Genomic DNA, 15,134 nt, shown 5'->3' with positions numbered 1-15,134 from the left:
TAGAAATACAGCTTAGAAGTATTGCCAAATGGAGCCATACTGAGGGACAATGTGAAAAGTACAGGAACAGATCCCCAAATTGTTATAGATCTTTGAAAATTATTGGCCCTGCCCTGAGCTGTCCAATCTAAGCAGACAAAAGATCCAAACTATGTGCAAATTAAAAAGTTGCTGTATTTTAGCACATTTAGGGTAAGGAACACAAGAAATCAAGAATTTCTGAATTTTTCTCTAACAAGCCAGAAAAATGAGAATAAATATTAAATACTAGCTTATTATTTTAAATCATAAATAGAATTAAGACTTAAGAGAGGAATACCATAGAACTCTGATTTAATTGCTATGGCAACTTGCATAGAAGTTTTAGAGTGGTTCTAGCACTTCTCTCATCTTGCAAAAATATGCTGAACAATAAAATTTAAAGAGAAATTATCACTTCAATATGTTGCATCATCTTATTTAAGAGTAGTAATAAAAGTAAAATGTAATGTGAATTTAATGTTACATCCACATCATATTGAAGCACTTGAATATATTAATTCAGGGACACAGGACTGGGGATAGGACCTTTTAAGTTATAGGTTCAATCTATGGCTGATTTAATCTTATCCTACTTGAATTCATCAAGTCCTCAACTAAAATTAGCAGGGTTTCCTTGGTCCCACTACTCTAACAATGCCAATCCAAAGCCTCACTCTAATAGTAGTTTGTAGCCTTCTGCAAAGTACCTGACAGAACTTACTTGTCTCCATATTGTCCTTTTGCTCTTTACCAACATTTTCTGTCAGTTGAAATAACGTTTCCCCTTTGGTATTTATTCCATTTCTAGTTTCTCCATATAAAAAGCTATCACACACTCTCTTCATTTTCTCTTTGCTATGCTAAACAAGTCATTAGTAACTTAACTTGCAAGAAGATAAATACACACATATAAGTGTATATATATATATACATACACACTACATATACACACAAAGATACGTAACAAATGTAAGTGTATATTCACACATATGTCCATAATTATGAAGGAATGGGATTGGGTCAAATCAGATTATGTAAATAAGGAAAAATATGAATTTTCAAATACAAAAAAATGCAGTTTTATAGACTATTTTCATTGCTTGGGTCGAGATAAAAGCCAAACAATTGGAATGAAATAGCACGTAGCCATAAAATGAGACATTTGTACATGTAACTGTCACAGGAATAATTCAAACATGTTTGGAATAGGCAATTATGTTTAGTAGTAGCTGGAACTCAAAGTACTTCAGGAAAAGGTGATTGCAGTAAAAGTTTAAATCCCTTTCATGTTCTGAAAACTAGGGATCTCTTCTTCGTACCCCTGCCCACTGCAGTAGAACAATAATTCCAGCAGCCACAGAACAGCTGCAAATTTTGACACTCAGGTTGTTCCGCACCATGTAACAAGTCCAAGATTTAATTATAAATTTGCTCTTATACATTTTAAGAGCATCACTTAACACTAAATGGATTTCTCTCAGTATGAGATATGGAAAACAAGAGTCTATCTTCTCAATCTATGACGGTTATTTCTTTTCAGACTACCACATTCTTATTCATCCACATTTGAAACTAAAGACAATATTTTCATTATTTTCTATTCTCCTGTGAAAAACGTGGTGGTTTTTAACTGTTTTGTCTCCAAACCCACTAGTTTTCTTGTGCAAAAATGACCAGAGCACAGCAATTCAAATAAACGCAAGTCTTGGTTTTCTACAATGTCATTTTAACATTTACATACTGTTCTCTCTGTGAAATGTAGCATTTTCTTTATTCTGTGGGGTACAACTCAACAATAAGCAAGGTTTCAGCTCACTTTTCAAATCTACTGTAGGCTGAAACTGGACTGACTTGCAAGAGTGTTTCAGACATATTTAAAGATGGGTTTTACTGCATTGTCACCCATAAAAAGCACAATAAGCAGTTGATACTGGCATGAAAGTAGTCAACATTCTCCAACTAATCACAGTGAAAATGAACAGCAGAACTATTCCCTTAACACGTATTCTATTCAATGGGCTTCAGTGAACTAGACAGTTTTGTCATTTGACTTGTGTTACACCAGTTTTAATTACTTAAAAGGATATTGGAAAAATATGGCCAATGAAAGTACAGCGCACAAGGCTTGTAGTACACCGCGTGTTTGTTTTCATCCCACTCTCAGCAAATACAAAGAAAAAAACAGAACTTCTATTTGCCTTTACACTTTTCGGAGGTCAAGAAAAATTTAACTTTGCTAGTGAGGAGTAATTAGATTATTAAGGTGACAGAGTGTAACACATGCCTTCAATGGGCTCTGACCTGCTGTATCAAAATGAAATAGTTGCAGCATTAAACTGAATTGTCAGTTATTGTATGCATTTACTAAAAAGTAATTTTGAGGTGATTTTTCTAATAAGTGTCTCCTTAAGAGCATAATGAATACTGTTTTATCATCATACCACCTTCTTAGGAGGTTGTTGATTACACAAATGACTCAAAAATTGGCCATATCACTGTTTTTACATGATGAAAGCAACTCCTCATTCATGCTACAAGCTCTACATTCTCCAGCTCCTTTTATACCACAATCAGCCAGTTCGCTCTTTCTAAAGATAGTAAATCAGTTCAGAGAGAACTACGTGCATAAACAGTTGGTTAGAAATAGAGCAAGAGAGAGAGAACTGATTTGGAATGATCAGATGGTGGGAATGAGAGTATAATTACCTCTGAGCAGCAGCATTGCTTCTTGTCAGCTTAAGCAGTTTGTGGAATTACAAAGTTACTTTGCAGGCTGAAGATGTTTTTAGTACTTTGAGAAGCTACCAAAGCCTTGTTCAAATGCAACAGATTAACAGCATGGCTATATACTTTGGAAGAATGAATGTCCTTCTGGCAGTGTTTGTAATTAGAAAACCTGTCTATCTGATAATTGTTATCCAGGTATCTGATCTTGGACACAATTATATAAAGCCAATATCCAGGTTTCAGCACACAACTTCCAATTCATATACTTAGACTGATTCCAATCCATATACTTAGATGGATTAACTGACATGAATCCCATCAGCCCCACTGCCAAGGTTACCTCAGTGAAACCTACTTCATGAGCAGTTCACTGTGTTCCATCCAATAACTCAAATTATATCAGCATCTTCTTAGTCAGAAACCAAACATTAAAAATTGAAAACCTCTCAGGTCTACAATTTAAATGGCCACCTTATTTAATGTGTCATGGGCTTTGAACTCTCAATGACTGCAAAATGTGCATGATCTGAAAAATAACAGTAATGCAAACCTAATGTTGCCCTTGCACAGTTCCTTGAGGAATTCAATGTGAAATAGTCAAAGAATAAAGAAACTTACATTTAAATTTCATTAAAAATTAAGCATCATAACAGAGCCAACAGGGAAACAGCATTAACTAAAGGCAGCATTTCTGAGCATATGATGAAGTAATAGTTTTCACTGAAGGAGGTATGCTTGAATATTTGTATGTATACCCATAAGCTTTGTATTTATGCATACACATAAATGCAAAAGTTCTACTTATATTACACCATACATTTAATTATATTACAAATTTCAAGGAATGCAGCCTTGCTTATGGGAAAGTGTTGAGATGCTGCATCATGCTTTATTTTTACATTGCATCAGATAAGTATATATTTACTACTAGTAGTCACTAACAAATATCCTGTAACTGCCTTGGTTACAGCATCCTTAGGGAAGTGATAAGTCTTGTGTTAGTTATGTAGTATAGCAAATAGATTATTAAAATAATATAGCTTATTTCCCTGTACCAACAGCAGTTAAAATTATTTGAAAATAGGATAATGTAATTTAAAAAACAAAAAAGCACAAAATTTTACAAACATTAGGTTTTTAATGTCACGAGATACTGGAACAGTTATTCTACACTTACAGAATTTGTTCCAACTGTGTGAAGGAACCAATTTGCTACTACCCTATAAAGAACTGAAGGTGAACTGAAGGCTGCATTTAAAAGTAGTTTAGAAATAGTTATGAGTATTAACGTATTATGGTGGTTGCCATTAAAAAAACCCCAACTTCCAAACTCAGCATACAGTGTCCAACACACAGCACTGTTGTCTGTTTCAATTCACAGAAACTCTTTCAATGCTTTTCAACATGTGGTAACACCAAAAAAATGAACAGAAAAGATTTCATGTGCCCACTTTACTGCACAACATTGAAAAAACTTTTTTTTTTTTTTTTCAAGCTGAAGGCTCAACAGCTTTGAATCCCTTTGGAAATCCTTGTGGATTTTAAATTCGGTGCTTTACTTTGAGACAAAGAGCCTAAACTTGCTGGGAAAGAGGTAGGACTCGGTCCACTGCACGCAATGTAAGCAGGAGAGAGAGAGGCTTTCCCCAAAAGCAGGAAGCCTGATTGCACATGCTGCAGGCTTCCACCTTTTGCCAGCAGGTGGCAAGGAGACAGGGAGAGGCAGGATTGCTAAACCCGTGCGACTCGCGCATGAGGAGCCAGCTGCCGCCTTTTGATGTAACGAAAGGAGAGGCAGCTCCGTAAATGCTGAGACTCCAGAATAATGACATTTTCTAGTTTTACTAAATGCTGAGAAGCTGAAAGTTTCACATAGCTCTACCAGCCAATTTATAAAATGACTGACAAAGCGAGCAAGGGTTTCGTACTGCAGTCTGCATTGCCATTGAAGTTGCATGCTACTCATCTTCCCACACACCTAGTTAAGTGCTCAGTGCTACTCAGCTCCAGAAGAGACACAACGAATGAGCAAAATGAGAAGGAACAAACCCTAATTTTTAGGATCTTAATGAAGTCTAACATATGCAAAAATATTTCACAGTCTGTCCCAAAATTCATTTACAAATATATAAATGAGGAGGCATTGAAGTCAATTCAATTACAGAAGTGGAACAATGACATGTAAATAAAAACACAGGTGACAAAACAGAAGCCGAAGTTCAAGTTAAAGGAAAAAAATACCAAAGAATTCTTGCTGAACTTGTCTAAATGCTTACTCTTAGAATGTGGAATTTTATATGAAACCCATTACCTATTTTAAGTAAAACATAAGCAAGTATTAATTTTCATTATAAAGAGAGTATCTGTTCTAAAAGAAAAACAAAACAAAACCCCTCTTTCTACTGAAAACTTTAAGATATTTCTTACTAATAATTTTGGGAAATAATTTCAATAAAAAATTCTAAAATACAAAGTTTCTGGTCTAGAGGGCTATCTCCTGACCTATTCTTCCATTTCCCAGAACCACAGTGCACTGTACCAAAAAACTAACTCCAAGACCCCTGCTACCAGCATTGTTCTGTAAGGTACAACTAATCGAGGTCACAAACCCAAAAAAAGCCTTCACAAAAAGTAAATTATATTGGGTTTCAGATGCCCTTGTCAAAGCTTACCTGCAAATAGAATGGAAGAACAAAGAGGGCAAATTGATGAACCTCCCTCCAAACAGATGCTAAAGAGCTACTTGCAGTATCTTATTCTGTACTGAATAAGTCAGGCAGCACAGTGAGAAACAACACTTTGAGTAGTGACCCAGGTCTGATCTCACTGCACAAACCTGTAAAGCAAAAATCATTCAAGCTGCACTACTGTAACATTGGAAACAGCTCTACAATGCCATTATGCATAGCAACATATGGATGAGACTTAAATATCTACAAAAGAAAAGAAAGATTCAGCAGAGAAAATCTGAAGGACCTGTAAACTAAATAACAATAAAAGGAGTGCCTATACACAAGATTTATCATAACCAAGCCTCTTACTACAATTCAGTGGTAAAATAAGATGTTTAAGCTGGGCATATATTCCTCTTCTTCCTCATAGAAAAATGTTTAATTCTTGAAGTTCAAGCTAGATGCACTACCCTCACAGGCCAAAGTATTCAAAGTAACCAGTATATAGAATACAAACATGACTGGCATTCCTCTTGTTCCTTAAACCCTTGATTTCTTCCATAAAGCTCAAGCATTGTTTGCAGTGCAATGTGGTAAACAATTTGCTGCAACAACAGCAAATAGAGCCATGTTTAATTCAGACACTGTCATTACATTTCCTTTAACCTCTGCATAACCTCTGCAAAACTGCTCCAACTCTTGGTCCAACTCTTCATCCACATGAAATATTCTAATGATTTCGTAAAGTACAAGGCTGTGCCCAGTGCTTTTCATCTCTTTGTTCCTTACTCCACAAACCTCAAAATTAGTAATCAGAGTAATAGGTAGAGTTGCAAAGCTGGGTGCATCTGATCCTATGCTGATAAGATACAAATGAGAAAAAAACCCTTTCCTGAAGGAGAAGAAAGTATGCTATGTTATGTGAAATACACAGTGATCCTTTCACCACAAAGTTTTCTGCTTTAAGCCATGTTAGCCCTGCAAGTACTACTACAAACAGTTCAATATCAAAATACAGTAAAATTTCAAGCAAAATCAAATACCATACAAAAATAAGTGTTTGCTTTCATGCACATATGGTAGAAAATAAGATGGCAGCAGTTTGCTATGTTCTCAGACAAAGATTCACAGTAATGGCTTGTATGACCAGATTTCATTGGGAAGGTCATCATAAGATGGAGACTTTGCATTCTCTCCTGCTTGGAGATACATGTGAGAATGTATCCATCTGTTAGAATAAAATTGAAACATTAGTTTAATTTGGTTTTAAAACATTTACTAAACAGTGCAAAATTCTTTCTGCAAGACAGGTAAAAATTTAGGCCTTGTAGTTAGGGCTTCTGCAGAATATTGTGTATGCATTTTGGTACTTCTTCCTTTTTAGAAATTATTTATCCTGCTGATATCAAATTGAAAGCTGTATATAAATTTAGATTTTCTTTTTTTAAGTCAATACATTGTTATACACTTGACTGAAATTTTCTATACTTTGAAGTCTATGAAATCAGTGATGACTTTCAGTGAGACACAGAATGATGATTTGCTTGGCACTGCTCATCCTGCAGTGGTTTACAAAAGTACGAGTACTGTTAGCTCCAGCTGAAGTCAGGAGGAGCTGAGGACATTCCTCACCTTTCATATCTGAGCTTGGTATTATCAGACAGCTCTCCAGTGGCAGATATGCAGATGTGCAAGGCATATATGTAACAGACTGCATAACAGCAAGATTTATACCATATGCCACAACAGTAATATTTTAATCTTAAATCAATGCTGAGCTGAAAGGTTCAGATGAAATTATTACAATCCACAGATGTTCCATGGACAGAAAAACAAATTTTTTGCATAAAAATGCACTGCAGCACTAGAGCACACTTTAATGTGGAGACAAGTGAAAATCTGTTTTACTTTTTCACCCACAACTTTGCTCAAATTTGTCTCAGACTGTCAGTCACAGCCATTGCTTATAGATACTTAGCAGTAATTTCAATTGTCAGCAAGTGATTAAGAGGGAATTTTATAAGTATAAAGAATTATTTATAGATTATTTAATAACCAAACATTTACTGAGGAAACTTTAAAATAAATGAAAGTCATTCACTCTGAGAAAGGAAATACACTGAGTGACCAAAACACCCAATCAAAAAATATCAGCTCAGAATCTGAGTTCTCAATTGCATGCAACTGCCCACGTGCAAAATACCTACCACAAACAAATGCCCACAGCTATTTAATTAACAGTTCTGAATACTAACCTATAGAAAGTAAACTTCTCACAACATGGCAAGAGAGGGAACAGCTAAATTCCTTTCTCCAAAATGCAGCTTTGCCATCCGTGGATCTTGAATATTATTCTTTTTAGTCTTCTTTGAGCAAAATTTGGGACCTCCAAACTACTCAGTCCAAAATTAATAGAGTCCTTTTCAGTGAAAGTGAAAGATGCTGTTATAAAACTTCTAATGTTTGAGCTATACCATGCTGCAACAGACCCTCCCATGATTTTAACATCAGTATGTTCTCAGTGAGAGGTCCCAGAGCAGGTCAATCTCAACTGCTGCTGCCCCACACATTTCTCCATCCCAAGAAACATAATTTTAATGGAGAAAACTAACCAACAAAAGAATGACTAATCTTGACCAGAATGAGGCCTTAATCACACAAATGCCAGAAGCACTGGCAGGAAAGGGTAAAATAATGGAAATAGGAACACAGGACTATACCAGCTTTAACTTAGGTATTGCTAAGGAACGACATCCTGCAGTAGAAACTGCAAAAAAATAGAAGCAATTTTAGATGAGTCAAACTCTGACAATGCAGCTTTAGAGAAAACGACACAGGCCAAGGTACTGGGGAAAGTACTGGAGCAGTTAACAGCACACACTTAGGGTGAGTGTAACCACTTCCTTTACTTTTCTTTGTATATTTGATTAAGCTAGGGAACAAGAGGGCAAAGCCAGGCTCTGCTTCCCTTACTGAAGAGGCAGAAAAGCTTAAGTGCTCAGGAGATCACAGCAACAAATTATGCTTCTGGTCAGGTTAGTTTTAGAAGGGATTAAGAGATCCATGCTCCAAGTATAAACTGAAAGATGACTGAAATTAGCATGACCTGCAAACAAGACAACTTTTATGCATGACATAAAGATTCAGAAAATGTAGCACTACCAAAAGGGACCAGCCCTTTAACAAATTGTATTATTAGAAATTTAGGAGCTGTACATCAAATGTAATAAACAAAAAGTCCTCTGCTCTTCCCTCACACTTTAACTTCATTTCCCCTGAGAACCCAAGTATCCTGCATGTTGCTTCTAGAATAAGAATGTCTGACACAAAACGCATCCAGCCCTTGAAGTTAGGGTGATATAACTGTTGAGATCAGACGAATGGTAACAGCTATGACAATATTCAAAGTCTCCCTGTAAGCTGCTTGTATGAATTATGCTGCTTTTCACTCACTTCATCCCAAGTTGTCAAAAAGCACATATCAGTCTTTGCTCATCTGTGTCAGCTTGTTAACTATTAAACGTGGAGATGAAAACCATGAAGTACATTAAGCTGCATAATATTGTTCAAGGTAGTGCTTTTCTAAAAAGCATGATTTCAGTAAAAGGTTTATTTGTCCTAAGAAGATTATATTTGCCTCAATGAATTTTGAATTCTAAGTAAAACTTCTATTCCATGACTTAGATCCATTTTACAACCCTAGCTTTTCAATTTTTCAGATGTTTTTTCACAGGTCAGTTTTGGAGCAAACATATAATGCTGTATGAGGAGTGCCTGAGTTACCAGACAATAGAGTAATATTTGAAAATCCGGCTCCTCAATTAATGCTAGTTAAGCACTCAAGATGACTCCTGAACTTTAAAATTCTTGGTCTACAGTTTTGTCATGAAACCCACATTTTTTGTGGCTTGTTCCATAGTGGCTATCCAAGTTTACAGTGGAAAATATGAGTAATGGCGACATTTAAACAGAATGGACTTCAGGAAAAATACTTGTGTCAGATCTGACAAAACAAAAGCAAACTGCAAGCCAAAATCAGCTCAGTAAACATGTCTCTTACTTCAGCCTTTATTTGGTTCTTATTTCAAACACCCAGACAAGTAAAAAAAAAAAATTGAGTTAGTACCTGTGGCACAGAAACAATACTGAAGCAGGTAAGATTAACAGTTGTGAAATGGTAAGGCACTGGAGGAGCCCACATGAGGTACCACATCATAGAGATCAGCATGAGTGGGATCAGTGAATTCTGGGACTGTGCCTTGGCATGCACTAACTTTGCCAGACACCAAGGTATGCTGGGAGGTTTGTGACATGGCTGTTACAAGGACTAGCTCCACTTGGTGTTTATTTGTCTGCTGAATGCTTGCTAAAAAGTAGCTGCAAAGGGATGTATTTAACATCAAAATACATATAACAAGTACACAAAAATAGGTTAAACATTCACAACGAAAAGAAACTAATCAATAGCAGGAATACTAAAAAGCATAACAGGTACTGAAAGGAAAATTCAGAATTCCCAGCCATGCTGCAAATAGTATTTTTGTACTACTGAAATCGGTACCTACAAATTCAATGAGTCTGACATTTGCTGTACAGATGAAAATAGAGTAATCCTTAACAGTAGTTCAATAGAAAATGTAATTTGGGTCACTGTATCCTTGCTAATACAGCATCCAGTTCACCTGACTAACTGTAATCCCTCTCTGGCTTAGAGGTCTACAAAACACAGGATTATTTATAATAATTTTTTTCAGCAATACATTCAAGAACATCTCCTGCAATAGCTAAATGACAGCAATACAGCACAGAGTCCCTAAAGCAAAACGATATTATTGCATGTAATTTTAGGCAAATAAGATCTTTTGAAAGAACTTCAGGTCATACAAGGCCTACTTTCACACATATTAATCCAGAATTCAAAGCTTAATTTTGAGACAGCAACTTGAATTTGCTGTGCAGCAAAGAATTCAGCACTGCTACACAAACTATAACAACGGTTCAAAAACACCTCCAAAAAGCATGGATTTAAGACACAGACAGACAACCTTGCATCCCATAAAGTAAATCATCAATGGAGCTTATTTGAAGATGGTGCAACATATGGTCTCCTGCTTTAAACACCGAGAAGAAATATTAAATTTCTTACAAATCTTTTATAAGAACTCTTCCTGGCCACTGGCCCCAATTCCAAGACATTAAACCAATTACGGTTAGTCAAGGCATTCTATTCCTGGCAAGAACAACAAAAAAATCCTTTTACTATACATGCATTTCCCTTTTGTTAACTGGCAGTGATGTCCATTTCTTGTTGAAGTATCAATAAGAAATGCAAAAATTTTCTTTCAGATTTAACTTGACACCCTTTTTATCTATCCCATTCCTCTTCCTCTCAGGAAAAAAAAAAAAAAAAAAAAAAAGAAAAACCAAAAAAAAAACAAACCACAACAACAAACCAGAAAACTCAAAGGAGGTAGATTACTTATAAAAAGAAAGCTCATTGTAGGAAAAAATATATACCCAGTAATTCAGTTCTGCTGACTGCCTCAGTCACTGGTGATAGTGCCATTCTGTAGACTGATCTGGAAAGAATGATTTAAAAAGAGGGACACAGACAGGAATTTAAATGCTCTTGACTACTGACACACTTTGCTAATCTATCTTGAGAAGGTCAGTTAACTTCATTGTGTGAATTTCCAAAAGGATATATTAATTTTATCTATCTTTAAATAAGATTTTCCTCTCATCTTCAAAGCCATTCCAAAAAGGACTATGCTTTCATTTGTTACTGAAGCCAAAAGATTGTCAGATGGGGGCAGGTAAATTGTGATATTCTATGGCAATATGTGACACCATTCCCTAATTAAAGCATTGGAATAAAATACAGTAATTAACATGAAATTATTCTAGATTCACACTGTTCATTTGTGCTTCCACGAACACAGCAATTTAGGACTATTTATGTTCATACACTTCACAATTCAATAAAGGAAGGCTTTCAATGCCAAGATTTAAAATCCATATGTTTAAGATATATGATTACACATACATGCGTCTTATAAAGTGAGATGGAAATTGCTCTCCCTTTTGCAAAATTACCTACTGCATTTCATTAAGGCACACAAAGCTTACAGTCCTTCAGAGTGATTCCAAATAGTGCCATCCAAGCGGTCTTCTTTCCATGGTCAGGGGCCAATTCTTTAAAGTAAACCTCTGCTGACTGAGGACAGACACACAAGAGGTATTTTCAGCAACACAGTATAAAAATATTCAGTCTGCATGCAAAGTCAGTGCAAGTTCCTTGTCTCCAGGGGACTTCTTAATCACAAATATCCAATATGTATATGCTTAATTTCTTTTACTTTGCTACCTTTTCTATTCCTTCATTGCAGTTGCTAAAAATTAAGGCCTTCTACAAATACAAAGGTCTTTACTGAAAATAGGCAAGATATACTTCATTAGACCCCCTTTATCCACCCACATCAGATTCATTGTCCATGTTACAAAGTAACACCTAAATAATAATTCATGTTCCAAAGATGGGCCTCTTGGCCTTCCTGTTGTGTTCCGCATGAAAGAGCAAGAAAAATGAGCTGATTTCAGAAAGACTAAACTTTCCACTACTCAAAAATGGAGCCTTAGAGATAACTACACAAATTCCTTTCAGCAGCAAGTAATGATTGGCATATATTTTTCTTCAGGCAAGAATAATAAAATTGATGTATCATTGTGCTTCAGAATGATCAAAACTGAATCCATATTCAAGATTCTAGCTCCAAAACTTTGAAATATAATTAATGAGCACTTCTCTCTCCAAGTCACCAATGCCTGTTGCTCAAGAATAAGATGCTAAAGTTCAGTCTGCTGGACTCGACTTCATGCTGCAGAAAAAAACCCCAACTATTCCTATGGCTTTGGGACAACAGCACATTTAACAAAACTTTCCTAGCTTCACACAAAATGAAAACATCTTGCTTGTAACATTCCTTTTAGCAAGCATTTTAACAAGAGTCTCCAGATTATAATCAAGCTTCTAACTGAAAGAATAAATGCTGACTCCTATTTATATGAAAAGTGGGATAAGTCAACCAATTCTAAATGTTCTGCTGTTCACTGCCAACTACATCAAAATCATATTCTTAGTTAAATACATAAAAAATTAAAATATTTTCAGCTGTTTACAGTATCAATTCAAACCAAAATACTAGTACATTAGAAGACCAGATTTCAAAATGACAGACAAACAAAGGGGCGTTATATAGACCCAAAAGCATACACTGAAATTTTAATTTGTTCAGTGGTACAATTTGCATATACTTGGAACCTCAGGTGATAGCATTCCTGATTTATTTGCCACAATTCTATTGATAAAGGCCTGTGGTCCTGCATGGCAGGCAATCCTTCCTAGGTTTAGCTGATATTTCTTTTGTTCTGAGCAGTGTTTTGATCAGTGGTCCTTGTTGAAGGTTCTCTAAGCACTCCCTGGCACTTAACTCTTACTAGGACCAATTCTATTCTTTTTCTACAAATGACATCTGGCCGAGATCTACAATAGAACCTTTTGTGTAACTTTCTTATTTTTTTCAGCATATAAAGATTGTGTTTCTATTGCTTTGCAAAGAATAAATGCCTTTATAAGAGAGTTTACTTATGCTGACATTCAGCATCTCCCACACCTTACAAAATGGAAGAAAGAATAATTATTATGTGATTCTAGTGATCCATCAAAGACTGATGAATCACAATAATGATTTTAATAACTGACCAGCAACCCAAAGTCTGAATGACTAAAGTACACTTTTCAAGTTTTAAAGCTTATCACTAGAAATGCGCCTAAAAATGCCAGGAGGAAAGTCCTGTTGTGACCGACAAACTTAATCCATGCTGCAAAGGGCTGACAATCCACTCATCATTTGTCTTTCATGAAAAACGCAAGAGATGGTATTGCTGATTGACACAATTCTGATCTCTGCTCTAATGCTTGGCCTACTCATTCCTAATAAATCCCACAGAGAAACCCAAAAACTGTTTGAAAACAGTCTGCAAATAAATAGAATTATTTTCATTAGTCATTCAGTACTGAACTACTACTAATTTCCTTATGGATAAAGTAAACACAAAACTTCAAGTCTTCCTGACAATCCTGCCATTTAAGAAACAGGAAAAAAAAATAGGACAAATCCCCCCACCACTGGTGATCCTGATAGCTACAGACTACAGTTAACTGATAGTGATGTAAACGCCTTATGCCAGCTTGCTTAAGCACAGAAGCACAAATGCACATAATTAAGATCTGATGTTTGCTTTTTCCTCCAAACACAAATGCAGTATTTGTGTTTGAGCACTGGCAGTAACAACTGTGAACTATGCTATTAATGTCTGATTTAAAAATGCTTGTGGCAGAATCCTGCCTAGCGGAACAAAAATAAAATGTATTCAGACAAAGCAACAGTGAAAAGTGCATTAAGAAAATTAAAAGCAGTGATTACAGAAGAAAATCGTGTATCCTTCTCTCAGAAAGTTATTTATGTATAACATTTCTTAAAATGGATCCAAACACTGCCATTCTCAATAAAAACTAAATTTCTGAGAGGATATATTTTTAAAGTCTATGGGAATCCTTGTTTTATTAAAAGGGAGAAATATAGTTCAGTACCCTTCTTGTTTATTTTCCTCAAGCATTTTTTCAGGTTAAATAAATTGGTACTAAATGGTCCAGGAACCTAGATGCATTTATGGCTTCATTTATTAACTAAGGTTTAAGAATTTGTATCTTCAAAAAAAAAAAAAAAAAAAAAACCATCACAGAACTGAGGCTTCTTAACTTCAGTAAGGGACACAATGAAAACTGTCTGCAGCTTAAATATTTTACACTAAACTGAGGCATCCATTTGCTAGACAGTCTTCCAAAATGATCTCTGGCTCTAAATCAGTATCTGAAGGTTCATCCTTTCACTGAGGATCCATGGATTTCAGCTGTCTGTTGCAAGTAGTAGGCTATAGTAGGACTATATGAAATTGTCCTCTCACCTGTTCCTATAGAAGAGTTCTGTAGTGTTTGCTAATGCTGTATAAAACCATCCTACACCTCTTTCTGGTGAGATATGCACACAAAAATATTCTGGCAATTATTTTTCTGAACTTTTAAGGCCATAAAAGGCTGAACACAGCCGAAGTAGAGGCTTTGGAAAACCACACCCCAGGTAGGCAGAAAACATCCACCCTGTTATCGTCTCACTGTGTGAGGGTTTTCAGCAGCCACTTCTGCCAAAGCATCCTGCCAAAATTTGTCAATTCATATTGCTATCAGTCACATTGCTTCCACTGGTAGATTTAACAAAAACAAGTTTTCCCAAGGTAGCACCAAATAAATCTTAATAATCAGTTAAGGAGATGTGTTTTGGTTTTTTGAGGGTTTTTTGAGGTTTGTTTGTTTTTTGTTTGTTTGTTTGGTGATATGGGATTTTTTTATGTTTGTTTGATTAGTGGTTTTAGTTGGCTCTTTTTCCTCAGAAATACACAAAAGGGCAAACCTATATCAGTTATAAACACTAAATGCCACTGGCTATTCTGAAGATGGACAGATGGACTTTTATTCTAAATGCAGCTGAGTGAAATTATAGGAACCTCCTAACAGAACAAAATATCATTCTGCATGTACATCATAAACCCTTAGAACAACAAGTAACAAGATTAGAGAAGTTTTGTATCACAGGT

This window comes from Anomalospiza imberbis, chromosome 7, assembly GCF_031753505.1.
Source record: "Anomalospiza imberbis isolate Cuckoo-Finch-1a 21T00152 chromosome 7, ASM3175350v1, whole genome shotgun sequence".
Taxonomy (NCBI): domain Eukaryota; kingdom Metazoa; phylum Chordata; class Aves; order Passeriformes; family Viduidae; genus Anomalospiza; species Anomalospiza imberbis.
The sequence above is the reverse complement of the archived record's forward strand: the minus strand, read 5'-3'. Positions refer to the sequence as shown.